This window comes from Oryctolagus cuniculus, chromosome 14 (genome assembly GCF_964237555.1).
Source record: "Oryctolagus cuniculus chromosome 14, mOryCun1.1, whole genome shotgun sequence".
Lineage (NCBI taxonomy): Eukaryota > Metazoa > Chordata > Mammalia > Lagomorpha > Leporidae > Oryctolagus > Oryctolagus cuniculus.
In genome coordinates, this window is record NC_091445.1 from 45,246,644 (window position 1) to 45,274,066 (window position 27,423).

Sequence of the window (27,423 nt, forward strand, 5' to 3'; positions counted from 1 at the left end):
TTGCCAATATTTCCCTGTCACAAACAAATCAGCATGTATACATATTCATTATTTCAGCTGTGGGTAATTATATCCTTAGAGTAAATTCTTTGAGGTATGCTTACCAAAGCAAAGAGTCACACATTTTATAGCCAAACATGCCTCGGAGACTTTCCAAACACAGCATCCAGCTCTTCGGCCTCAAAAACCTTTCCCAAAACCACATTTTTGCTATATTCCACTCTTTCAAATGAATCCATCTTTGTCTACAAGCAGGAAAAAATCCTGGCAGTGTGTACTCTTATATCTTTGAGTCAGTTGTGTGTGTGTGTGTGTGTGTGTGTGTGTGTGTGTTTGGAGCCACTGAAAGGTGTTATCAATCAAAATTCTTCCTCTCCATGTTTCCAGTTATTGCCACAGGTAAATATATCTTATCTAACTCCTAACATTGCCAACCCCTCCTAAACAAGGAATGTAAAATGCAAATAAAATGAGTTTCTTTTTTTTAGCTTTGCTTTGGTGTTGTAACCATTTTGGGGTAAAGATGAAGTGTAATATTCTCTGTTGATGTAAGTGTGGAGAAAGGGTACATATGCCTTTTTTATTGTTGTCCTTATTCCTAAATGCATTACTAGCACTTCTGGAACAAGTTCAGCTAACAGTGAGAACATCAGACACTCATGTTTTAATTCCAACACTAATAGCTGCATTTCCAGTATCTCACTCATTAAGCATGAAGAGGCTTGAGTTGACCTTTTAAAATTTTTATTTCTACTTTACTCACATTTACATTATGAATAAATGGCTTTTACCAAATGCATTTTTTTGCTTCTACCAAGATGAATGCAGAGTAATTGGTATACTTACAAGAGGTATGATATAAGCCAGACAATTTCTACCTACCCACCCATCTGTCTCACAAAGAACTTTTTCCAGTTCTGTCCAAAGATGGAATTCATTCCAAGTTTCTAATCCATGACTCAAAAATGTAATAAAAATATGTGTTCTGTATATATCTATGGTATATAAGAGTAATAACAATGTTACCAAGATCCCTGTCACAAATCATCTCAGATCCCTTTAATTAATTCATCTTATGAAACAAAGCCAAATTTTGTTGAAGATCCAGTCTGGTGAAAAGAAATCCTGGCCGGCGCCGTGGCTCAATAGGCTAATCCTCCGCCTGCGGCGCAGGCACACCAGGTTCTAGTCCCGGTCGGGGCACTGGATCCTGTCCCGGTTGCTCCTCTTCCAGTCCAGTTCTCTGCTGTGGCCCAGGAGTGCAGTGGAGGATGGCCCAAGTCCTTGGGCCCTGCACCCACATAGCAGACCAGGAGAAGCACCTGGCTCCTGGCTTCGGATCAGCATGGTGCACTGGCCACAGCGGCCACTGGGGGGTGAACCAACGGGAAAAAAAAGGAAGACCTTTCTCTGTCTCTCTCTCTCACTGTCCACTCTGCCTGTCAAAAAAAAAAAAAAAAAAAAAAAAGAAAGAAAGAAATCCTGATAACACAGAGGTGTATAATAGTACAGGATAAGATCACCTACAAACATCTTTTTTTTTTTTTTTGACAGGCAGAGTTAGACAGTAAGAGAGACAGAGAGACAGAGAGAAAGTTCTTCCTTTTCCATTGGTTCACCTCCCAAATGGCTGCTGCGGCCAGCGCACTGCACCAATCCGAACCCAGGTGCCAGGTGCTTCCTCCTGGTCTTCCATGGGGTGCAGGGCCCAAGGACTTGGGCCATCCTCCACTGCACTCCCGGGCCACAGCAGAGAGCTGGACTGGAAGAGAAACAACCAGGACAGAATCCAGCGCCCCAACCGGGACTAGAACCCGGGGTGCCAGCGCTGCAGGTGGAGGATTAGCCTAGTGAGCCATGGCGCCAGCCACCTACAAACATCTTTCACAGAAAAATCAAACATCCATTCCTTATCCCAATCAGAAACACAAAAGGAACCCAAAATGTTTCATCACTTCTTTGAAAAATTTATGCAATGAAGTGCTCCCTGATGAATCAAACTGCAGGAATTGGTGCTGCCTCTAAATTCTACTTCCTCTATTTGGCTATGAATAAATCAACTAAAATATTAAGATATGTCTATAAGTAGTATCATGTGTTCTCTCACCACTTGAAGTTAAACTAAATGAATCTCTACTTACTTCTAGGATTAAGCACCAAGAATGTCATTTTGATCACAGAAAATGTAAATTGCCTTAATGTAATATGATCATTTAAATAGTATAAAATAAGTATTATGGTATTAAATGAACATGTTTTGTGACCAGTAAATCATTCACTTCTGCTTCTTTGATTGGTGGACTGTCCCAGATGCCTCACAGTGCTGTAGAGAAACACAGATGTGCACACAACTACAGGAGCACGGCAAAGAGAAAGCACCACGGAAAGTGCAGGAGGGAAAGGAACACACAGCAATGATGATAAATGACTTGGAGGACGAATGGCTCTTGAATTAGACTTGGAAGTACAGGAGATTTCTCCATGGAGAATTAGAACAAAGGGGCTTTGATAGAAGAGAAATAAATGTTATCAGCACAATAACTAAAACGGGATTCTGGTTTTCCAGGGCTGGGGAAACCTGGGTAATTCATTGGTAGAATCACAAGTCACTTGAAGCATAGAAATCACACCTGCGGGTCAGCGCCGCAGCTCAATAGGCTAATCCTCCACCTGTGGCACCGGCACACCGGGTTCTAGTCCCCGTCGGGGCACCGGATTCTGTCTGGGTTGCTCCTCTTCCAGTCCAGCTCTCTGCTATGGCCCAAGTGCTTGGGCCCTGCACCCACATGGGAGACCAGGAGAAGCACCTAGCTCCTGGCTTCGGATCAGCGCAGTGCGCTGGCCGCAGCACGCCGGCCGCAGTGGCCATCGGAGGGTGAACCAATGGTAAAAGGAAAACCTTTCTGTCTCTCTCTCTCTGTCCACTCTGCCTGTCAAAAGAAAAAAAAAAAAAAAGAAATCACGCCTGCATCTGGAAATGACTACCTCAATTAAAACCTGGAATGTCACCCTCTAGCTACCTGGGAGTTGCTAAAGTGCCCCTTAAGAAAGAGTACACGATATTCAATGCAATGTTAGTCTAAGTAAAGGTAGAATACTAAGTATTTCAGCAAAAAAATCATCCATGCAATATTCTTTATACTGTATGACATTTGTATTCAATAAACTATTGATTGATCGCCATAGTTTGGAGAAGATATGGCTCCCAAACTCACGCAGATGCTTAATTCTCAAACTCATAAAAAGTAGAAACTTAAGTCAATTATGGTGTTTAGAATTTGAGGCCTAGTGAGAGGTCCTTAGAGCACTGAGAGTGTGGCCTTGGAAGGCAGTTTTCACGAAATGGTTGGTTGTAGGTTCCTGAGAGTTGGGTCTGGTTGTTCTCTCTCTCTTCCATTGCCCTCCTCTGATCTCACCAGAGACCTAAACAATGGATCAAAATAAACCTCCCTGGCCGGCGCCGCGGCTCACTAGGCTAATCCTCCGCCTAGCGGAGCCGGCACACCGGGTTCTAGTCCCGGTAGGGGCGCCGGATTCTGTCCTGGTTGCCCCTCTTCCAGGCCAGCCCTCTGCTGTGGCCAGGGGGTGCAGTGGAGGATGGCCCAGGTGCTTGGGCGCTGCACCCCATGGGAGACCAGGAAAAGCACCTGGCTCCTGGCTCCTGCCATCGGATCAGCGCGGTGCGCCGGCCGCAGCGCACCAGCCGCGGCGGCCATTGGAGGGTGAACCAATGGCAAAGGAAGACCTTTCTCTCTGTCTCTCTCTCTCACTGTCCACTCTGCCTGTCAAAAAAAATAAAAAATAAAAAAAAATAAACCTCCCTCCTTCACAAATAGCTTCTTTTACATATTATTTACAGTAATGAAAAGCTGAATAATACCTTGATAGATGGACATAGTGACAGAACTGGTTATAGCAAGGAATGCTAATTGTTGCTCAGTATCTACCCAGCCTCTTTTCTCAGTTAAAAATAAAAACTCTCAAAATTCAGCTTGTCACAGAATCATCAGAATAAACATACTTCCTAGCTTGCTTTGTAGCTAGATGTGATCATGCAATCAGGTTGTTGTCCATGAGATATAGTCTGAAGTGTTGTGTGCAACTTTGGGAAAAGTCCTCTAAATATTTCTAAGCATCTCTGGATTAAAATGCTTTTCCCTCTTTTTCCACCCTACAAATGGAATACAGATGTGATATATGGAGCTAAGCAGCCATCTGGGGGCAGCAATATGAATTTAAGAATAGAAATCACATGTATCAAGACAATAATACAAGAAGATATTGGACTGTGACAATACAGATTACTTCAAAGCTCTGGAGCACCTTATCTAAGAATTTTTATGAGAGAAAGCAATTCTGACCTTTTCTGAACTTCAGCTACTTTGTATTTTCATCATTGACAATCTAAGCCAAATGCTATCTGATACCTTTGGGAAAATGACACAATGGGATTTCATCAGCTACAGTTCCAGCATAAATCTGTTAGCTTCACCTTAGAAAATCAAAGAATTCCTTAAAGGTTGAAGCAAACTCTACTGGACAATAGAATTAAACTTGAAAAACTCCATGCAGCAACTAAAGGAAGCACATTCTTTTTAAGCTCATATGTCATGTTTACAAAAATTATATATATGGTCAAAATTCAAGTCTTGGCAAATGTTATAATAATGAATTCAAGCCAATCATATTTTATTTATTCACATATTTGACAGAGAGAGAGACAGAGCACACCCCCATCTACTGGGTCACTTCTCAAATGTACCAAATGACCCAGGCTGGGCCAGAACTGGAGTCAGGAGCTAGAAACACAAAGAAGTCTCCAATGTGGGTGATAGGAACCCAATTACCTGAGCCATTGCTGCTCCTTCCAAGGTATCCTTTGGTGGGAAGGTAGAATCTGGAGCAGGAGCCAGGAATTACAGCCAGGTACTCCAATGTGGGACACAGGCATCTTAACTGCTCAGCTAAACACTCACTCTCTCAAATGTATTTTCTAATTATAGGCAATTAAGCTAGAAATCAGTAATAGAAAGGCAATCCTCATATTTTAAAAATTAACTTTATGATTTGTTGATGGGTATCTCCCAATTGAATGGCAAATCATGGAACTGAAACAGATCAAATGACAAAAAAGGAAGAAAGTTTACAATGGGTTAATGTACATTTAAAACTTAATAAGCTTAATTTCAATCAGAGATAAAGTATATAAGAATATAATTCATACACAAACACACAGATCTATATCGATGGTCATTAAGCAAAGAAAACAACATCCATACTTGCTAGCAATCGTGGAAATGCAAATGAAAATAACAAAGCATAATTTCCATGCAACATCAATAATTTAATTCATTAATAATTAACCATGTCATACAATGCTGATGAAAATTCATCCTACTACAGTGCTCAAGGAGGGTAATCTGTAAGCACCAATTCAAAGCTTATGGCACATACTCCAACGCAACATCTAACCATTTCCAGATATGACTGTACCCTAGAGTAATATACTTAATGCGTGTGCAGAGCTCACTGTATCATTTTTAAAATAGTGAAAAATTAGAAACTGCCTAATGACCCTCACCAGCAAAACTGTTAAATTATTACATTCATTCTAGGTAAAATAAAGCATTGATTTAAAGAGAGAGTAGTACATGTTAATAACAATGTGTGTAGTGGCAGAAGCTGCAGAGTGCGGCATCTCCCCAGCTGGGGGAAAAAAAGCAATATAAACACACAGACACAGATGTCTATACCTGTAAATGAATTTTCTGAAGGCCTGAGAAGGCAACAGACCATTCTTTTCACAGAAGCAAATGGAGGAGAGAGATGCGGGGCGGGGCGGGGTGAATGGTAGGTAAGTAAAAGAAGAAATTATCTATTTTTACTCTATGGATTTCCTATATAACCTGAATTATTTAAAGTTTAACACACACTCTACCAAGATTACATACTCCTGAATTACTTGTGTCATTAAAAACAGTTCAATAAAATATTAGAGTTACTCCAACTCATATTAGGATGTGGGGGACCCCATGAATGGGGATTCAGGTTCCCTAACTAACTGGATGGAACTGCTTTTCCCATGCTCCCAAACTGATAGAAACATCTCTCATTCGAGAAGGTCAAAATCATCTTTTTTATCTCAGAACAACTTAAACTGACACATTTTCTAACCTGACCATTCTTACAGCATTTTTACACTGAGGCGTTCCTATTGGGCAATCTGCAAGGCCCTAGCACACAAGGGCTCAGTAAACAGCATCTATTCCTGCTGTCAGTGAGCACCTCCAGAAGCAGGTGTTGCATGCAGCACACACCTCATAATAAATGTGGCTCTTTTCTGAGCTCACTGATGGTTCAGTCATAGACAGCGAGAAGGTGAATACAACGGGAGATGTCCAAACATACCATTAGCACACTACTACAAACCACTCTCAAAACTGTTGAAGAAACATTTTCAGTCCTGGAAATGACATGTTGAGATTTTCTTAAAGTAGATACTTGTCTAAATCTGCATCACCTTCCACAGCCTTTTGCTAAGCAATCAAGTTAGCTTTGTTCCATAAATATTTGTAAGTTTATAGCATATTTTGCATTCTGATTTCTGAATACACTTGGTATAAAAGACAATACTGGTACTATGTAATCGCTGTACAAGCATTTTTCTGAAACTGCTTGGTTTTGATAAGACATCTAGAAGATACTCCATCATTAGACTCTGACAAGACATGAGCAATAAGTTCCCTAACTTAAAGAGCTGGCATAATTCTGACTAACTACTGATAAGAAGCTCTGTTACTTTTCATATAGTAAGACTGTCAGTCAACTGTAGTCAGCACTTTATTTGAAATTAGGGGCCTTGCCTTCAAACTATAAAGTCAAACTATCTTCCACAGTGCCCAATATTCTCATCATTCTCTGTGAAGGTGTTAATCATGCGTCAGGGTAGAACTACTGGTAAATGGTTAAACTGCTCTTTTCATACAGAACATGAAATTTAGAGACATATCAGTGTTAAGAATTTCTGTGTTGTCCAATGTGAATTAATGCTATAACTAGTACTGAAACAGTATTTTACACTTTATGTTCTGTGTGGGTGCAAACTGATGAAATCTTTACTTAATATATACTAAATCGATCTTCTGTATATACAGATAATTGAAAATGAATCTTGATGTGAATGGAATGGGAGAGGGAGTGGGAGATGGGAGGGTTGTGGGTGAGAGGGAAGTTATGGGGGGGGAAAAGCCATTGTAATCCATAAACTACTTTGGAAAATTATATTTACTAAATCAAAGTTTAAAAAAAAAAGAATTTCTCTCCTTACTCTCAATGAGATTTTTTGCTGTTTAATTGAAAACGATCCCAGTTTTATACCAACTCTTTGCTGTAACATAGTTATTAATAATTATTCTTATACTGAGATACAAATTAATATGTTCTGCGGTTTGCTAAAGTTTTAACTGCTGAAAACATCTTCTTTACCATGCAAAACAGGTATCTGTTTACTTTATTTGATACCCTAGGGTTTACTGCTGAGTCAATTAATGAGTAACATAAATCATTTATTTCATTAAAACTTGATGAAGAATATTTTTCTACCTGTCCAAATTAAAACATACACCACCATGACATTTGACTATAAACTAATCATACCAATTTATACTGTTTCAGCATGGTTAGCTTTTTAAATATTCTATGAAACCTATTTTGACCTAGAAATATGGTTCAACTTTTGATAAGGCAAAATCACTATGTCTTTATATAAACTGTGGTGTATTTATACATTTATTCCCTTAAAATCTCAAACTAAGGAGCATTTGGTGCAGTGATCAAGATGTCACTTGGGATGCTGCATCTCATATCAGAATGTTGGGGTTTAAGTACCAGTTCTGCTGACAACTCAGTCTCCTGCTAATGTGCATCCTGGGAAGAAGTAGCTGGTGGCTCAAAGAGTTAGGTCCTTGTCTTTCACCTGGGAGACCTGGATTGAGTTCCTGGCTCCCAACAATGACTTACTGAGCTCCTGACTTTGGATCAGTGCAGCATGCTGGCCGTAGTGGCCATTTTGGGGGTGAATCAATGAAAGGAAGACCTTTCTCTCTGCCTTTCTCTCTCTCTCACTGTCTAACTCTGCCTGTCGAAAGGAAGGAAGGAAGGAAGGAAGGAAGGAAGGAAGGAAGGAAGGAAGGAAGGAAGGAAGGAAGGAAGGAAGGAAGGAATAAATATTAGAACATTAATAGATGAAACAAAGACTGGAAAAAAAAAACAGAAAAGAAAATAAGAATTAGTTTCCTAGAAAATAAGCAAAGTTGACACACCTTTACCTAAACTAAGAAAAATGGAGAAGAGAAAGAAATGTACATGTAAATGAAAGAGAAGACATTACAACTGATGCCACAGAAATACAAAGGATCCTATGACAATACTCTCAGCAATGCTAGGCAAAAAATTGGATAATCTTGAAGCAATAGATAAATTCCTAGTTACATAGAACCTTCCAAGACTGAAGAAATAAGAAATCTGAACAGACCATTAATGAGTAAGAAAATTGATTCAATAATAAAAAGACTTCCTCCAAAGAAAATCCCAAGACATGATGTCTTTACTGTTGAATTCTGCCAGACATTTAAAGAATAATACCAGTCCTTCTTAAACTCTTCCAAAGGATATGAAAAAGAGAATAGTTTCAAACTGAATTTATAAAACTAGCATTGATCTGGCACCAAAGTAAGGTAAGGATACTACAAGAAAATTGCAAGCCAATATCCTTAATGAACATAGATGCAAAAATATTAGCCAATAAAGAATTTTTAAAAAAAAAATCCCATTTACAATAGCAACCAAAAATACTTAGGAATAAATTTTTGAAAGTTTTATTTATTTATTTGAAAGGCAGAATGATGGGGGTTGGGGAGGGAAAGAGAAAGAGTTCTTCTATCCATTGGTTTACTCCTCAAATGGCCACAAAGGCAGGCACTGGTCCAGGCCAAAGCTAAGAGCTCAGAGCTTTATCCAGGTTTCACACAAGGGTGGCAGGAGCACAAGCACTTCAGCAATTCTTTGTTGCCTTGCCAAGCACACAAACAGGGATCTGGACTGGAAGCAGAGCAGCTGTGACTCAAACCAGCACTCCAGTATAGGATGCTGGCGTTGCAGGCTGCAGCTTTACTTATTTTGCCACAATGTCAGGCCCTTAGGAATAAATTTAACCAAGGAGATGTAAGAAAGAAAATAAACTGAAGATGACTCACCTAAATGGAAAAATATCCTGTGTTCATGGACAGAAAATTCTGTTCATTTAACAGAAAATACTGTTAAAATGTCCACACTCCCCAAAACAATGTACATATTCAATAATAATCTGTCTAAATTCTAATATCAATCTAAACAGAATTAGGAAAAACAATCTTAAAACCTGTATGAACCACACAATGGACCCCAAAGACCCAAAACAAGAGTAAAAAGAATAAAGTTGGAGGTATCACACTACCTGACTTCAAAATACACAACAAAGCTATAATGATAAAAGTAGCAAGGTACTGGCATTAAAACAGATGGCAGTATGGAGGTATCTCAGAAAGCTGAAAATAAATATACCATATGACCCAGCAATCTCACTCCTGGGAATTTACCCAAGGGAAATGAAATTAGCACATGAAAGAGTTATCTGTACTCCCATGTTTACTGCAGCTCAATTCACAACAGCTAAGATATGGAATCAACCCAGATGTCCATCAACTGATAACTGGATAAAGAAATTATGGTATATAAGCACTGTGGAATACTACTAAGCCGTAAAAAATAATGAAATTCCTGTCTTTTGTACCAGGATGAATGCAACTGGAAACCATTATACTTAGTAAAAATAAGCCAGTCCCCGAAAGACATTCATATGCTTTCCCTATTCTGTGGTAACTAATAGAGCACCCAAAATGTAATGCATCGGAGTGAAATTGACATTTTGAGCTTCAATTATTGTTTATAGCCCTGAGTAGATTTTTTTTTCTTACTATTTGTTGAACTCTTAGTGTAGGGTTAAATCTTATGAGTGTAACAAACTGAAAGTAGATCATTGTAAAAATGAAAAGAGGGATTAGGAAAGGAAGGAGGAGGAAGAGTGGGAGAAGGGCTGGAGGGAGGATGGGGTGGGAAGTACCACTATGTCCCTAAATCTGTATACATGAAATAAATAAATTTGTACACCTTAAATAAAATTTTTAAAAAGCAGACGTATACAGAGAGAACAGAATAGACAGCCCAGAAGCAAATGGACCCATTTATTGTTTATTGATTTTAAAGAAAGGCTCCAAGACCACACAATGAAGGAAGAATAATCTCTTCAATATATGATGCTGAGGAAAGTGGTCCATTTTGAAAACATTATATAAAAATGAAATAGATTTAGTGAATTTACACCATCATTTGACAGACCTTAAAAGTAAACCCTGCTTGTCCCAGGTCAACCTGTAAGACATTTGAACACCACAGAGTTGAAATGGTTTTCCCTGACAGAGCATAACCTTGCTTCCACAACTTGCCATGGCTTCATACACTTCTTGATAAATGAGTTAGCCATCCAATAAGGCAGGGACACTGTTAGGAACCAAGTTCTTTAGAGATACCTGTGCGTCCTTAATCATTTTCAGTAACTAATGGCCATAATTTTTGGCATTAAATCAAGAACAATTTTGGTCTCATTGATGTGGAAAGGGTACTCATCTGCTTCCAGACAAAGAATCTGTTTGTCTAATTAATATTAATATTATTAATATTCTTAAAATGACCTTGCGGCGCCGGCACACCGGGTTCTAGTCCCGGTTGGGGCGCCGGATTCTGTCCCGGTTGCCCCTCTTCCAGGCCAGCTCTCTGCTATGGCCAGGGAGTGCAGTGGAGGATGGCCCAGGTGCTTGGGCCCTGCACCCCATGGGAGACCAGGAAAAGCACCTGGATCCTGGCTCCTGCCATCGGATCAGCGCGGTGCGCCGGCCGCAGCGCACCAGCCGCGGCGGCCATTGGAGGGTGAACCAACGGCAAAGGAAGACCTTTCTCTCTCTGTCTCTCTCTCTCACTGTCCACTCTGCCTGTCAAAAATAAAAAAAAATAAAAAAAAAATATTCTTAAAATGACTTGTAGCTCTAAAATAAAATTATATTTCCCATTTAGAAAAAGAAAATCAACTCTCTCCTTCTTTCTTCTTTGATTTCTTTGTCATTTCCAGTTACCTCCAGGGTGCAGAGTGATTCCTAGAGATTCACAAGCAGCCGGAGATAATTACTCTTTACACATTCTCCTACCAAATATTGATCCTCAAGAGATGGTTGGTGCCTAAATAGTTACAGCTTAATTAACATTCCTCTGATTGTTAACTAAGAACTTACTGCTGCTTAGAAAAAAAAGTCCCTCAAGCAAGATGACTTGTCATTAGTAAAACAATAAGTAGTCATTAAAAACCTCATTTTCAAATATAGTTCATAAGTTTTACATCAGGAAAATTGCTTCTCATCTAATTCTCTTTGAAAAAGATGTTGCCCTAAGCAGAAGAAAGTGCCCTCTTTGAAAACTGAAAGACAAAACAAAAGCAGCAAAAATGCAATCATTTCTCTTTTATATAACAAAACATCCCCTTTGATTGGTCAACAGTTGCATTGAGATACATTAATCCAAATAAGTGAAGTTATTTAAGAAATTTTGTCTTGGTTGCTAAAAGTATCTAAATTATTTGATGATTAATATATTATGAATATTTGGCAGAGCCCATAGATAATACAATCATCTTCTATTTAATATGTTACACCAAGATATACATTAGGCAATAAAAATTTTAATGTACTCTACAAAATAATTTTAAATTACTTTAACATTCTGCTTGATTTCACACACTTTATATTCTTAAACTATTTAAGAAATACCCATTTCAAAACCTCTGAAGAGAGTAAATACTTAAACCCCTCCAAAATGGCAAAGTAGAAAAAAGAAAACAGAAAATGCTTGACCAAATCAAAATACAATCAAATAGAAAAGCAGACTTTGCTCAAACAATTAGGTGAGCAGTAAAAGATAAAAAAAAAAGTACAGAAATATGTCTAACTTTAATGGAACTTTGTACACCATGGGTCAAATTCCAAAAACATAATCAGAGTTTATATGATACACTAGAGGGCGGAGTTGCCTAGTGAAGTTCTGACATGTAATCGGATAGAGCCCAGGGCTTCGGATGCATTCTCATCTAAACCTAAAAGACCTACTGACTTATTTTGAAAGGTTTCAAACTTCTAACAAAGGATATAAATCAGCCACTATGAGAGTAATCAACCAAATACAGGAAAGCCAGACAAGGGCTCGATAGAGAATAGTTATCCTAAAAATGATCTTTGCTCCCTTCCTGAGTGTGTTCATGAATATAGCATCTTATACTCCTCAAAATGACCACCAATTTTCTGTTGAATAAGAAGGTTCTTAATAACTCACTTACACTGATGGCCTCTGAGAGTTAAAGGCATTAAGTTATAAAAGACATTTCCTATCAAATTTGGGGGCTCATTATCCCATTAAGGTTGACTGGCACCATAAGCTCAAAAAACTGTCCATATTACTAAACTTTTCTGAAGGAGATGAATCTTTACTCTTCACAACTCCTTTATATTCATATTATTCTCTGTCAGTGGCAGAAATTATAAAAATATGAGCAGCCCAGCATCCCACTGAAATGATAAATGGAAGCCATTTATTTCAAATAGATTTGGGAGCCCAAATATCAATCTTTGTAGCTCCAGGAACAACATAAAAAGTCATTTCCCCTCTTTAAGTCATTGCATGTCCTTCATAGTGGCCAAGTCATGAACAAACCACTTCACTGTCTCCCAATTATATTATATTGAAAATTACAGTCTCAAATATTCACTCTCCAAATAGCCAAATTTCCAGATGACACTGAATGAGATGATGGAACTTCTTTTCAAAATGATCCATCTCAAAAATTATGTGTTTTAACAAAACATTTGTACTGGTCCAATGAAAAAAGAGGTCCAAAATTTGTTTTCACTTTTTTAACACTATATTTATAAAAAGAAATATTAAAAATAATGATAATTCTACAGAGATCTAACTCCTCAAATATGGAAACACCTTTAATACCTTAACCCTTAGATAACTTTGTAGATTGACCTGTGAACATGAAATATAAATTTTAAATCATTAGGAGAAGCAAATTAAGCATCTTTGTATCAAACATCAGAATACATTTTCACTATTATTCTCTACATATTTGTCTGACTGTACTTTTTCCTTGCTCCTAAAACAAGTCTTAAATCTTCACTATAATATACTGAATATGAACTAAGAGAAAGGGAAGGAAGTATGGTTGTCTTCTGAGACCTGTATTTAATAGCACTCTGACCTCAGAATCAGCCCTTAAGGTATTCTGGTCTAATTCAAAAGCCCAGGGAGCCATTTCAGGCATGGAAAGCCAAGGCACTGTGACAAAATAAATAAATAAATAAATAAAATTCCACATGAAGGATCTCTGTGAGCGAGACCCCATTGGAAAGAAGTTGCCACCAAAGGAGGATATACTTTTCTCTGAAGGGAAGAGAGAACTTCCACTTTGCTTACAGCCTTGTCGAGTTAGTGGATCCAAAAGGCTTCCATAGCCTAGGCAGCTCATTTCAAGAGCCTCAGGTGAACACTGACATCATACATAAGAGTGTTAATTGTTCTAGTTAATACTATTGGTTGAACTCTGTAATTAACACACATTTATTCTTAGTTGTTGAAATTTAACTGAAAAGTGCTGCCTGTTAAATATAAGAGTGGGAATAAGAGAGGGAGGAGATATACAATTTGGGACATGCTCAATCGCACTTGCCCCAAATGGTGGAGTTAGAAATGTGCCAGGGGATTCCAATACAATCCCATCAAGATTACATGTACCAATGCCATCTCACTAGTCCAAGTGATCAATTTCAGTTCACAATTGATCACACTAATAGGTCTAAGAGTCAAAGGGATCACACAAACAAGACTAGTGTCTGCTAATACTAACTGATAGAATAAAAAAGGGAGAGAACGATCCAACATGGGAAGCGAGATACACAGCAGACTCATAGAATGGCAGATGTTCTAAACAGCACTCTGGCCTCAGAATCAGCCCTTAAGGCATTCAGATCTGGCTGAAGAGCCCATGAGAGTATTTTAGGCATGGAAAGCCAAGACACTCTGGCAAAAAAAAAAAAAAAAAAAAAAAAAAAAAAAAAAAAAAAACAACAACCTAAATGAAAGATCTCTGCGAGTGAGATCCCAGTGGAAAGAACAGGGCCATCAAAGAAGGAGGTACCTTTCTCTCATGTTTTATTCATGAAATACATGCAAATAAAGAACTGTATTTATGTAACACATGAAATCTGTTCTCTTTATATTAATAAAAAAAATTTTTTGACAGGCAGAGTGGACAGTGAGAGAGAGAGAGACAGAGAGAAAGGTCTTCCTTTGCTGTTGGTTCACCTTCCAATGGCCACCGCGGCCGGCGCGCTGCAGCCAGCGCACCACGCTGATCCAATGGCAGGAGCCAGGTGCTTATCCTGGTCTCCCATGGGGTGAAGGACCCAAGCACTTGGGCCATCCTCCACTGTACTCCCTGGCCACAGCAGAGAGCTGGCCTGGAAGGGGGACAACCGGGACAGAACCCGGCACCCCGACCGGGACTAGAACCCTGTCTGCTGGTGCCGCACAGCGGAGGATTAGCCTAGTGAGCTGCGGTGCTGGCATTAATAAAAATTTAAAAACGAAATTGAATATCCATCAAGACTTTTAACATATTAACACAAGTTATAAAACTCTGGGCTCTAAGTAATGACTTTTCCAGTTCACATACAGAAAAGCAGATCCTTGAATGAAATGTACAACAATAGGAAAACTAATGCTGGTAAATATTCACTAGCATGCCCTATTTTGTATTGATTTATTTGAAAGTCAGAGCTACACAGAAAGAAGAGGCAGAGAGAGAGAGAGAGAGAGAGAGAGAGAGAGAGAGAGAGGTCTTCCATCAGATGGTTCACTCCTCAAATGGCCACAACTGCTGGAGCTGTGCCAATCCAAAGCCAGGAGCCAAGAGCTTCCTCCAAGTCTCCCACATGGGTGCAGGGACCCAAGGACACGGGCCATCTTCCATTGCTTTTCCAGGTCATAGCAGAGAGCTGGATCAGAAGTGGAGCAGCCCGACCTTAACCAAAGCCTATATGGGATGCCAGCACCACAGGCAGTGGCCTTACCCAACATACCATAGTGTTTGTCCCTAGCATGCCACATATCAAGAAAGCCATATATAAAAAAATTCTGTCAACCAAATCAAACACCATGAATTTGTAGCCTTCCCTAGCCATCCTGTCTAAAAATTTAATATTACCTCTCAACATTTCACAATCACCTTCATTGCCAAATTTTATTCCTTGGCATTTACAAATAATCATTTCACTGATTCTTTTACTTGGAATTTCTACTTATATGTTATCAGTCTTCCTGGGACTTAATGACACTGAGGACTAGAATATTTTCTTTTTTGTTTTTCTCATCCTTAGTGCCTCATATAGTACCTAGCACTGAGTAAATAATTAGTGAATATTCATTAAATGATTAGTATGAATAAATAAATGAATGAATAAATTTATAAATACAAAATCCAACAGAATTATGCGTATTTTAAGTTTTCTTCTACCAAGGTTAGATGACAGGAATCAATAAGAGACCATCAAACATCACATACCTTGAAAAGGCTGCATAATTTAATCATTCCAGCAACACTGAGGAGTTAATACATGTGATATATAGTATATGTGTATGTATATACACACATACACATATATATATAGTTAATACATATGGTACCACTGTTGGTCACACAGCTTAGTAAGTGGCTGTGCTAAAATCTGGACCTGGACTGCATATTGCCAATGTTCATGCTATTTCCACTCTGTTACACTGATCCTCTTAAAATTTTAACTCTTCTAGAAAATACATAACAAAATTTTGAAAAGCATGGCTGCAGTTACAAAGGCTGACTGTGCCGATGTGATTTCCTACTCATGAGGCTCTGCAGCTGTGCAAGAAGTCACTGACTTCTATGAATGGCAGTAAGGATCTCTTATTTACCTGACAAGTAGAGTCTCACAAATCCTCAATTACACAGGTCTCAAATGGCTTCTATACAAGTTATAGGAGCAAATACACACATTAACAGGGTATTTGCAGTGATTCTAATTAAGAATTCAAAACACACAATCTCGGACAACACATATTAACCACAGTTGTAGATTCTGAGACTTGCTTAAAATGATAATTTCAAAATCAAAAAGCAATCTTTACAATACTGTTGGTTTTATATGGCTCTCTTCCAGAAACAACCACATACAGGTCCAAAATCCTGTACTCAACAATCCAATTGATATTATCTATGCAAGAAAAACACCTTAGATTCAAAGAGTAAATGTATCTTTTAAATAAAAAAGATAGACATACAAACAGTAACCAGGCCAGCGCCGTGGCTCAATAGGCTAATCCTCCACCTTGCGGCACCGGCACACCGGGTTCTAGTCCCGGTCGGGGCACTGGATTCTGTCCCGGTTGCCCCTCTTCCAGGCCAGCTCTCTGCTATGGCCTGGGAGTGCAGTGGAGGATGGCCCAAGTGCTTGGGCACTGCAACACATGGGAGACCAGGAAAAGCACCTGGATCCTGGCTCCTGCCATCGGATCAGCGCAGTGCACCTGCCACAGCGCGCCAGCCGCGGCGGCCATTGAAGGGTGAACCAACAGCAAAAGGAAGACCTTTCTCTCTGTCTCTCTCTCTCACTGTCCACTCTGCCTGTCAAAAAAAAAAAAATAACCAAAAGAGAGCTGGAGTAGCTACAAATGTTAAGATTGAGCTTGTTGGGGCTGGTGCTGTGGCGCTGTGGCGCTGTGGGTTAACACCTTGGCCTGAAGCGCCAGCATCCCATATGGGCGCCGGTTCCAGACCCGGCTGCTCCACTTCCAATCCAGCTCTCTGCTATGGCCTGGGAAAGCAGTAGAAGATGGCCCAAGTCGTTGGGCCCCTGCACCCGTGTGGGAGACCCGGAAGAAGCTCCTGCTCCTTGGCGCAGCTCCAGCTGTTGCGGCCAATTTGGGAGCGAACCATTGGATGAAGGATCTCTCTCTCTCTCTCTGCCTCTCCTCTCTCTGTGTAACTCTGACTTTTAAATAAATAAATAAATATTTTTAAAAAAAGATTGAGCTTGTTACTAGAGTGCTATGGTTTAAATGATGGTTTAATCACCAATGTAATAGTTTTTAGAGTTGGGTCTTAAAGAGGTGATTAAGTCATGAGGGTGAAGCACTTGTGGCTATTGGATTCAGGACCTTGTAAAAAAGATGGAGGGGGGAAGTTCACTTTCTCCTGCTCTTCTACTACGTGAGGACACAACATTCATCCCCTCCAGAAAATGCAGCAACAAGGCACCACCTTGGAAATGAAGAGTATGCCTTTGTAAGACACCAAACCTGTTGGTGCCTTGATTCTGGACTTGCAGCCTCTAAAACTTTGAGAAATATATAAATTTATATTCTTTACAAATTACCCAGCCTGAGGTATTTTGTTATAGCAACACAAACAGAGTAAGACATAAAGACAAATGACATTCTGTTATAAAATGGTCAATCCTTCAGGAAGATATAGCACACTACATGTAACAGAGTCCAAAAATACATCAAGGAAAAACAAACAAAATTTATTGAGACATAGATGATTTGACAATATTAGTCAGGACCTTCAATATTCCGCTTTCAACTAGTTATGAAATCAACAAGGAAATAGATGACTCGGGCAACACTATCCATCAACTACACCTAATGCTGTAAATCAACTATCCCAAAAAGATATCTAAGAACACTCCACTTAACAAAAGTGGAATACACAATCTTCTCACGTACCCATGGACTATTCTCCAGGACAGATCGTATTTTAAGCTAAAAATCTCTTACCCAAAACATATGTACTACAGAAATTCCAAATTTCCCGACTTCAAAAATTCAGTATGGCACATTTTCAGTACATTATGGAAAACCACAGCATCAGCAAACTCTAGGGCAGCACTCTATAACCAATCTCAGTATTTTCACAGCAAAATATATGACTATTGACCCTAAGTGACATAGATTAAAACGACAAGTAGCTTCAACTCAGTTCAGATGTTTTGTCACCAAATAAATTACAAAACAAAATTTAAAAACTTGCAGCTTCTACTATCAACACATTTTCAAATGGATCATTTTCCTCCATATCTGACATTATCATCCTAGCATAAGCACCACTATGTCCTTTTGAGGGAGCATTCTAACAGCATCCATGTTTTCAACCCTTGCCTCTCTCCAGTACAGTGTCCACAAAGCCTTCAAAGGAACCTGTCATTTATTATTATTATTATCATCATCATGCTGTTTCTCTGCCTAAAATCCTCCAATAACCTTCCACTGCTCTTAGACTGGAAATGCTAGTTTCTCAAACTGGCCTACATGGTAAGGTATAGCCCTACATGCCCCATGTCATTTCCCACTTCTCCCCACTCACAGTCTTCCTCCCACATCCCACATGGTCTTCATTTTATTGCCTGAAACACCCTAAGCTCTTTAGTACCTAGTATTTAGTTTCACAGTTCTTCCAGAATTCTCATCAGAGTTTTTCTAAAGCAAGATCATAGTCGAGCTTTAGGTCTAACCTCGTATTTCACCTCTCCCTTCCTGTCTAGCTACATCTGGCCTTCCCCATACTATTGTGTCTTCATAATAAACTTAATTTTAAAATAGAGTTGACTTTTATAAAAGTTTAAAAGTTCTTAAGAGTTTACATATACTCTGCACCCAGTTTCCCTATTTTTAATACCTTACATTACAATGGTATACTTTTAATAACCAATTTCAATGACTAAGCTCCATACATTATGAGGATTTCATGAGTTATTACTAATGTCCAAGCTGGTTTCCCAGCTTCCTATTCAGATGCTATATTACATTTATTCACCATTTCTCCTTTGTTTCCACTGTTCTATGAGTTTTTCGGGCTTTCCTTGTTCTTCTTTATCTTGGTGGAGTATTAGGTATTTTGTAGATGGCCATAACAGTTTTGTCTGATATATTTCTCATGATATCACATCAAGCGTACATACTATCAACATGAGTTACCATTGATAACACTAGATACAATGTTAGATTTGATCACTTGGTTAAAGCAGTGTTTTCTGGACTTCTCCACAGTAAGGTTACTCCTTCTTCCCCTGTTTTACACTATTACAACTCTAAATCACTAAGTACAGTTCACACTAAAGGAATAAGGGGAATTGAGATCAATTTCTGGGATGGGAAATTATAAATACTCATAAATTATTTGGAATTCTTCTGTAAGGGAGATTATCACTTGTCCCTCATTTATTTATTCAATCATTTATTTTTTATCAGTATCCACTCATGGATATTTACATTATATCTTGAATGACAATCTGATATTACATTATAATTTAATTTTTGCTCAAATTATTCCTGCTTTAGTTATGGGGGAGGTTCTTTCAAGTTGGCTTTCATGTCCCCTGGATATATCCCATTCTTCTGTTTATGTTTTGAGCACAGAATTACTTTCTGACACCATGACACAAGATGCACCAGTTTCATTTTGCATTTGACCTGTTCCTTTTATTGGAGAATGATATTAGAAACCAAAATCTGGTTCCAGGTGAGGTAATTGCTACTGGAATGTCACTATTAATGGGCCTTCTCAACAGGCAGAGCCAGTTATATGTAGCAATATAATCCTATGCAAAAGCACATTCCTATATTTTTATATGTGACCATTTATACTTTTACCAAATAAAACATTATTTTATACTGATATACCCAGTTCTAATCAAGTACTGCATTGTGCCCTTTTAAATCACCCAATCAATTAGTTAGAATTTTCCAAATAAACATAAACAATAGGGTATGTGTGTGTGTGTGTGTGTGTGTGTATGTATAAGCAATTATAAGGAATTGAATTCATGCAACCATAGAGGCTGACAAGTCCCAGATCTGTCATAGACCAGCCAGAGACCAGGAGAGCTAATGATGTAGATCTACTTTAAATGTTAAGGCCAGAGAACCGGAAGTGCTGTCAGCACAGTTCCGGAAGCCTAACATCCAAAGGTCTAGTTTGCTGAAGACCCAGGAAGAAGCCAGTGCTTCACTTCAAATCCAAAGGCAAGCAAAAAAATACATACAAGCTGGGAAGAGTCAGACACATGGAATTCCCCCTTACTGGAAACAGGGACAGCTTTTTGGTTCTATTCAGGCCTCTAACTGACTGGATGATACCCACTCACTTTAGGGAGGTGATTTGCTTTACTCAGTCTACTGATTCAAATGATAATCTCTCCAGGAATACTCTCACAGAAACAATCAAAACAAAGCCTCACCAAATATCCTGGGCATCCTCAGGCACAAAAAATTGACCATCACACTCAGTTTATGTCCAATAGAGACACTAACAATATATAATTTCTAATTTTTGCATGTATTTATTTTTTTTTTGCATGTATTTATTTTCTGTACCCCATCATCAAGAATTTAATTGGAAGCATAAGCCATACACGTTCTAACTCCATGGCCCAGAACAGTGCCTGTTATGAGGTAAAGATTAATTTGTTGAATAAATAAAAAATAATTTTAAAAGTATTAATTATGGGATTCATAGTAGATAATAACAAAGATGAAATATTTATGGAGTATCCATGGAACTTGAGTAAAATCATCTTTCATACCCTAAATAAACAAACACTAATGCATCGTTATGCCCTGTTATCTCCATGCATTCATCCTCTCTCAATGTTGAAGTTTTCCTCACAAGGAATTCAAGAAATGGTTGGTGTTTCTTATTTCCCCTAAAGTTTACTATAGCAGGGCTTTAGCATGTCCAAAATAAAGTACCACATTTCTTTCTCAAGTTTCCTTTTCTGCAACAGATACCACATTACTATCAACAGTGTGTAGATCAGAGAGAGGAGGCAAATGGTAGATAGGAAGATTCATCACCCATTCTTATATCACTAAATCCCCCAGTATATGGTCTCACTCAATATCTAGGAGTTGTTCATTCCATGGCCTGAGAACCGTGTCACCCATAGCTACCCAACAAATTTAAGCACCATTAGTTTTAATCTTATTGGCTTAGCATTTTTATACTCCTTTCAGTGACTTCTCAAATTACTTGAGAAGTCTTGACTATTTAGATGAAAAATAAAACAGATATGTATTGAATGTATATTCTAGGGCCGGTGCCACGGCTCACTAGGCTAATCCTCCGCCTTGCAGCGCTGGCACCCCGGGTTCTAGTCCCGGTCGGGGCACCGGATTCTGTCCCGGTTGCCCCTCTTCCAGGCCAGCTCTCTACTGTGGCCAGGGAGTGCAGTGGAGGATGGCCCAAGTCCTTGGGCCCCGCACCCCATGGGAGACCAGGAAAAGCACCTGGTTCCTGGCTCCTGCCATCGGATCAGCGTGGTGCGCCGGCCGCAGCGGCCATTGGAGGGTGAACCAATGGCAAAGGAAGACCTTTCTCTCTGTCTCTCTCTCTCTCACTGTCTACTCTGCCTGTCAAAAAATAAAAAAGTAAAAAACAAAAATAAAAAGAATGTATATTCTATGTCTGGCAAATCCTGCACTCTTCTCTACTGTGAGATTTTAATTTTATTTTTTAAATTAATAGAGAGGTCACTTACATATTTATTTTAATACGTAACAGAGAGAAGAAACTAATACTATGGAAGAAGTTTGGGGAAACGGCAGGGAAAAGTATTTTCTGTGTTCTGAAAGTCTTTTATAAGAATATAAGTGAAGGAGCTGGTGCTGTGGTGTTAGTGGCTAAAAGTGCCCCCTGTGGCGCCAGCATCCCATGTGGGTGCCAGCTTGAGATCCAGCTACTCCACTTCCAATCCAGCTACCTGCTAAAGCATCTGGGAAATATAACAGGATGGCCAAGTTCTTGGGTCCCTGAACCCAAGTAGGAGACCCAGTGGAAGCTGCTGGCTTCTGGCTTTGGATCAGCCCAGCTCTGGTCATTGTGGCCACTTGAGGAATGAACCAGCATGTGGAAGATAATCTCTCCCTCTCTCCCTCTCCCTCTCCCTCTCTCCCTCCCTCCCTCCTTCCCTCCTTCCCTCTCTCCCTCTTTCTGTCCCTCTCTAACTCTACCATTCAAATAAATAAATATTTAAGAAAAAAAGAACATAAGTGAAATTCTTTGACCATGGCCTTGTCTAAATATGATCAGAGTCAGTGAACTCAGGGGGCTTCCATAGCCTTGGCAGCTCATGACAAGAGCCTAGGGTGATTACTGATGCCATAAACAAGAGTGTCAATTTGTTAAGTCAACAACAGGAGTCACTGTGCACTTACTCCTCATGTAGGATCTTTGTCCTTAGTGTGCTGTACTACATTGAGATTTAATGCTATAACTAGTACTCAAAGAGTATTTTTCACTTTATGTTTCTGTGTGGGAGCAAACTGTTGAAATCTTTACTTAATGTATGCTAAACTGATCTTCTGTATATAAAGAGAATCGAAAATGAATCTTGATATGAATGGAAGGGGAGAGGGAGCAGGAAAGGGGAGGGTTGCGGGTTGGAGGGACATTATGGGGGGGAAGCCATTGTAATCCATAAGCTGTACTTTGGAAATTTATATTCATTAAATAAAAGTTAAAAAAAAGAAATTCTTTGACATTTGTAAGTCATGTTTTGCTTGTTAAAAAATCTTTTAAACATTTTGAGCAAAGGATCCTGTGTAAATTTCTTGAAATTATTCCTTGTTCATTTGAACTATTTTGTAGCTCAGAGTTATGACACAAGCTAAGTTGTGGATATGACATTTGGCACCACGGCAAGACCATATAGAACAAAGGAACACCCAGAGCTGCCTAGAATAACAGCTCCATGCTTATGGGAAGGCAAACCCGTGCCCAAATTTAATCTTTGGCCTCTTGCACATAATTAGCATATCAAAGAGAGAAGCCAAACTAAAAGGCACATTAAGGCAACGGAACTCTGTTAAGTTTGATCAGGATTCATTGCCCAGGGGTCATCAGTCAACACTGACAAAATCAAAGAGATAAAACCTGGCCAGATGGCAGGTTAACAGATGGGCATTTCCACAGCATACCACACCTAAGGCAGGGATGAAATAAGTAAGGACTCCTGAATTGGTATCCTTATTGAGTCTGCTTATACAGAAATGCACCCAAGTTTGTGTCATGTCTTGATGCACTGTTTCCAGTCCCCCCCTATTTCTATCAAATTTCATTTGGCTCAGTCATGTGGAACAACTGAATTCTGAGTTATGCTCACTGGGAAGATGTTGTCAAATATCCAAGGACTAAGAAAGTACAAGCTACAACACAGGTTTTCTTGGCCAAGTCCTTCTAGTCTACCATCCATTTACTTGTAATTACAAGCAGTTATCTACTCATCAGTCAGTGCCCTTCCATGTAGAGTCATCCCATTCTGCTCTTAGAAAGTCCAAAAACATCAGGAAGCTGGGTTTCCCTTGTTCCTGCCCCTTTAGCAAAGCACAGTCACATAGTCACACCACAGCAGAGCCACAGACAAGGCAAATCAAGGAATGAGCAAGGAAGAAACATATTCTGCTCTTGTCCCATCTGCCTGTGTTGCAGTATTGTATTCACTGGAGGAAAATCATTTCTAAAGTTATGTTACCCCTGTACAAACCACCATCAAAAAAAAGTCACCTTGTTTTCAGTCAAGTGGCAGATATCACATCACAAAATTGTGTCAGTAGACATTCTGAGCAGCTCATCTCTACCCTGATCATACAGTAAAATTTCCAACAAATTATTCAAATTCCCTGAACAAGCACTAGATGAAGCCCTTCAACCAGTGGCAATCTCAAGCCAGCAGGGATGTCACACATGGGTAATTCTGCATTCACTGAGTCTTTTCTCATGACATTTGTTTTTGAAAAGAGCAGACATATCTCACCGGAAGCTTTTTTATTAAATTCTAGGTTTTAAAAATAGCCTTTTTTTCTATGATCTGAATAACTGAATGTATTACCCAGTACAGTTCAGAATAGTATTATTAGAAGATCAGGTTAAGAGCAAGTTTATAATTAACAGCTAGTAGATGGCTAGCATAGGAGTAATGAATGCAGTTTGATTTCTTGAAGTCACATGACTGATTCTGGTCACCTTAGTGAAACACTTGCTGTGATTTATATGATTCATCCATATATTCATTCGTGTCACAAACATTCCTTGAATCTCCACAAAGTGACCAAGATAATGAATCTACTGAGCTGACTTACACAATTTGTTCTAAAACCCAGCCCCTCTCATTGCAATGCTTTCCCCATAAGAAGGAAAGCCCAGAAGCCCTAAGCAAACTAAAACAATCCCATTTAGAATGGGGGAAAGCACATCTGCAGGGCTGTAGACAGCCTAGGAGGATTTGCTTTAGACAGCCACAAGTATTAGCTACGATGTCTTTGGGGGAGGGGGCAGTTCCAAGGACACTAAATCATACTCTGATATGTCTCTGACCTCTGAACCCAGAGAGTTCAGGAGTCAAGTCTGATACAACCAGGTAACCATCTGGAAGAAACACAATGGTTTTAAAGTTTACTATGAATAAATTAACAGCATCTTGTTATGAAGCTGAAGCACCACCATTTACTAAATATGGTATAAATTTTATGACAATTTCATTCAGAATTTTACAAATATTTCATCCATTCAACTTTCCAAGAGGTCATAAAATACCTAAGTGCATATAAATACTCCATTTATTTAAACTACCACCAAATGCCACTGGGCCAAGTCTAGCTCACTATCTGTTTTTGTGTAGCCCACCAGTTTTTACATTTAAATGGGTGAGGAAGAAGTTTTAAATATTTCTTCACACATTATGAAATTCAAATTTTGGTGTTTAAAAGTAAATTTATACTAGAACACAGCCATGCACACTCATTTACCTAGTGTCTGTGGATGCTTTCATGTCAACTGCAACTACAATGGCTTTCATGGCCCCAAACATTTACTCTCTGGCCCTTTAGAGAATGGGTTTGCTGGTATTTGATTGAAATAACAAAGTAAATGCTATCAAGGGAAAACACTGTGGAGCTATGATAAGGCTTCTTTGCCCAACCACTGCTAACTAACTTGCTTCCTGCCACTCTAACTTGTCTTGACCAATGGAGTCCAGCCATCTCTGCCCAGGGGAAGCTTAGTGGAGAGGTACATGGATCAAAGAAGAGAACTGATGTCAAAAGGGGAATACACTTAGAAAGAGCCAGGAGATGTAGAAAGGCAGATATCTGTGGAGAAGAATGTTATGGAAAGAGTAGCTACAGAGTCCATATTGTACTCAAACCTTACTCTATGAAGATTAAAAACAAACACCTCATTAGCATGTAGCTTTGAGACCATTGTAAAATCACTGTACCCACGGCCTATACAGTAAACAAGATGGTGACAGTAGGATATGCAGTATAATTTATGTATCTCATGCAGTAGAAAATCATTTATCTGTTCTAGTGAGTAAAATGCAGATCCATGCATTTTGAGTAAGCAAATGAAACAAAAACAATTTCAAAAACAAGGAGTGTACAGCATTTAGCCATGGTATATTTATTTCAAATTTACATCAGTCGCCGAATGGACAGACCCTAAAAACTGAATTAAATGCAGAGTCTAAAGCCCTTAGGGGCAGGAACAAGTACATTCTCACTCCTTCAATTCTTTGTGAAACACCTCAGACAATAATCTGTAGACACAGTATTATTTTCTCAAAGTAATAAATATCAAGACTTGATTAACAGTTTGGATTTTGATTTAAAAGCTTGTATTCATTTCTGATCAGGGAAAAGGACAATCTCAATGTCAACTCATCACCTAATCATAAATTTGAACTTAGAGTATTCACTATCCTACTGTAGCTACTGACAACTAAAAATCTTCCATTCCCTAATGTTGCATGTTCAAAGAATAAACAAAATGCCTTGCAATAGCCAACAGTGATACTTGGCCTAGGTCTAAGGTCAAACAACAAAACAGGAGAGCAAAACAAGGCCAAGAATATTTTAATTTGATAGCGCAGCAAGTACAAACATCATTGAACAAAGTTGCAGGCATCAAATCTTTAAAATGGCAGGAATCACAGCACACATGCACATGTGCGTGTGCGTACACCCACACCCACCCACACACCATAAAAAAAAAGAAAACCTTACAGTGGTAGAGTGTGAAACCAACTACTCCACATGTGAACATGGATGCCAACTCCAGAAGCTAATACAGAACCATGGAAAACAACTTCCCTAAACCCAACTACAATCGATTTAAAATTCAAAATTTATATTTATCTAGGACTTTCTCTAAAACCTAGATATAAAATTTCTCCAATGTACCAGGAAGATACATTATTATGTGACTCAAGTCACATATGAAATCACCATTAACACCCAAGACTTAAGAATATCCCTTTCATCACTCCTTCATGTGTCAGGCAGACAGCTTTAAGCAATAATTTGTAAATACTTAGAATTATTGCATAGGACAATATGCAACACTGATACAGCTCATGTTTTGATATTTTTAAAATCTCAGTTTTCAATGAAATTTTGTCAGCTCCTTCCAGTGCATCAGCTAGATCATAGCAACAATCATCTCTGAAAGTAGAAATAACTCTCTCATGACACCAACAATTAAGAAAATAATGACCACAATGTCCTCAAAAAGTTCATTTAAGTCCTATGAACACCTTACAAATAGGTCTGGAGCTACCCCTTAGAGTATAGCCAAAACAAGCCCAGCTGGTATCAAATTCCTGGTACCAATTTTTTTTTTATGTTGATGCTTCTCAAGACTTTAAGAACATGGATAAAAATGAGAACTCTCAAGTCATTCTTGTTCCTAGTAGATTTTTCAGTCTTTGTTACTGCTATGAGAACACCTGTTAGAAACACATAATAAGGTTTAAAGAATAAGCAGTAAAGGTTAGACTAATAAAAATGTTTACAGGCTAGTCAAAATGGCCAGGGGCCCAATATCTGGGAAGTTGCATGGCACACATGCCAAGTCTCACTCCCTGCCTAGGCAGGTAAGGAGAGCAGCTCCACAGTCTGCTGTGATGCTCTGCTCCTTCCCCCTTGGGATTGCCTCACCCCCAGGACCTCTGAGGCATCTCCCACTCCCTACTTAGTCACAGGTCACATACACCTCATCTGACCACCTGACATGGGCCATTCCAAAGTATAGTGAATTGGTGGCTATCTGACTTTGAACAGTGCTGCCCTGTGCTTGTCCATGTTTAAAGGCATCTCATAACTCCAATTATGAGTAGATGCTGACAAGGACATAAATAA

At 39.0% G+C, this 27,423-nt stretch overlaps 1 protein-coding gene and 1 long non-coding RNA gene across 2 annotated transcripts in view; both read right to left on the minus strand.

Annotated features, from left to right (window-relative positions):
• The window catches only part of MARCHF11 (membrane associated ring-CH-type finger 11), a 116,370-nt gene that overhangs the window by 80,915 nt on the left and 8,032 nt on the right, over positions 1-27,423 (minus strand). The window lies entirely within an intron of this gene.
• On the minus strand, positions 309-22,172 carry LOC138845250 (uncharacterized). The gene is made up of 2 exons (XR_011382139.1): positions 3,818-22,172; positions 309-3,446 (listed from the first exon to the last, which is right to left on the minus strand). It is a non-coding gene; the product is annotated as an uncharacterized lncRNA (long non-coding RNA).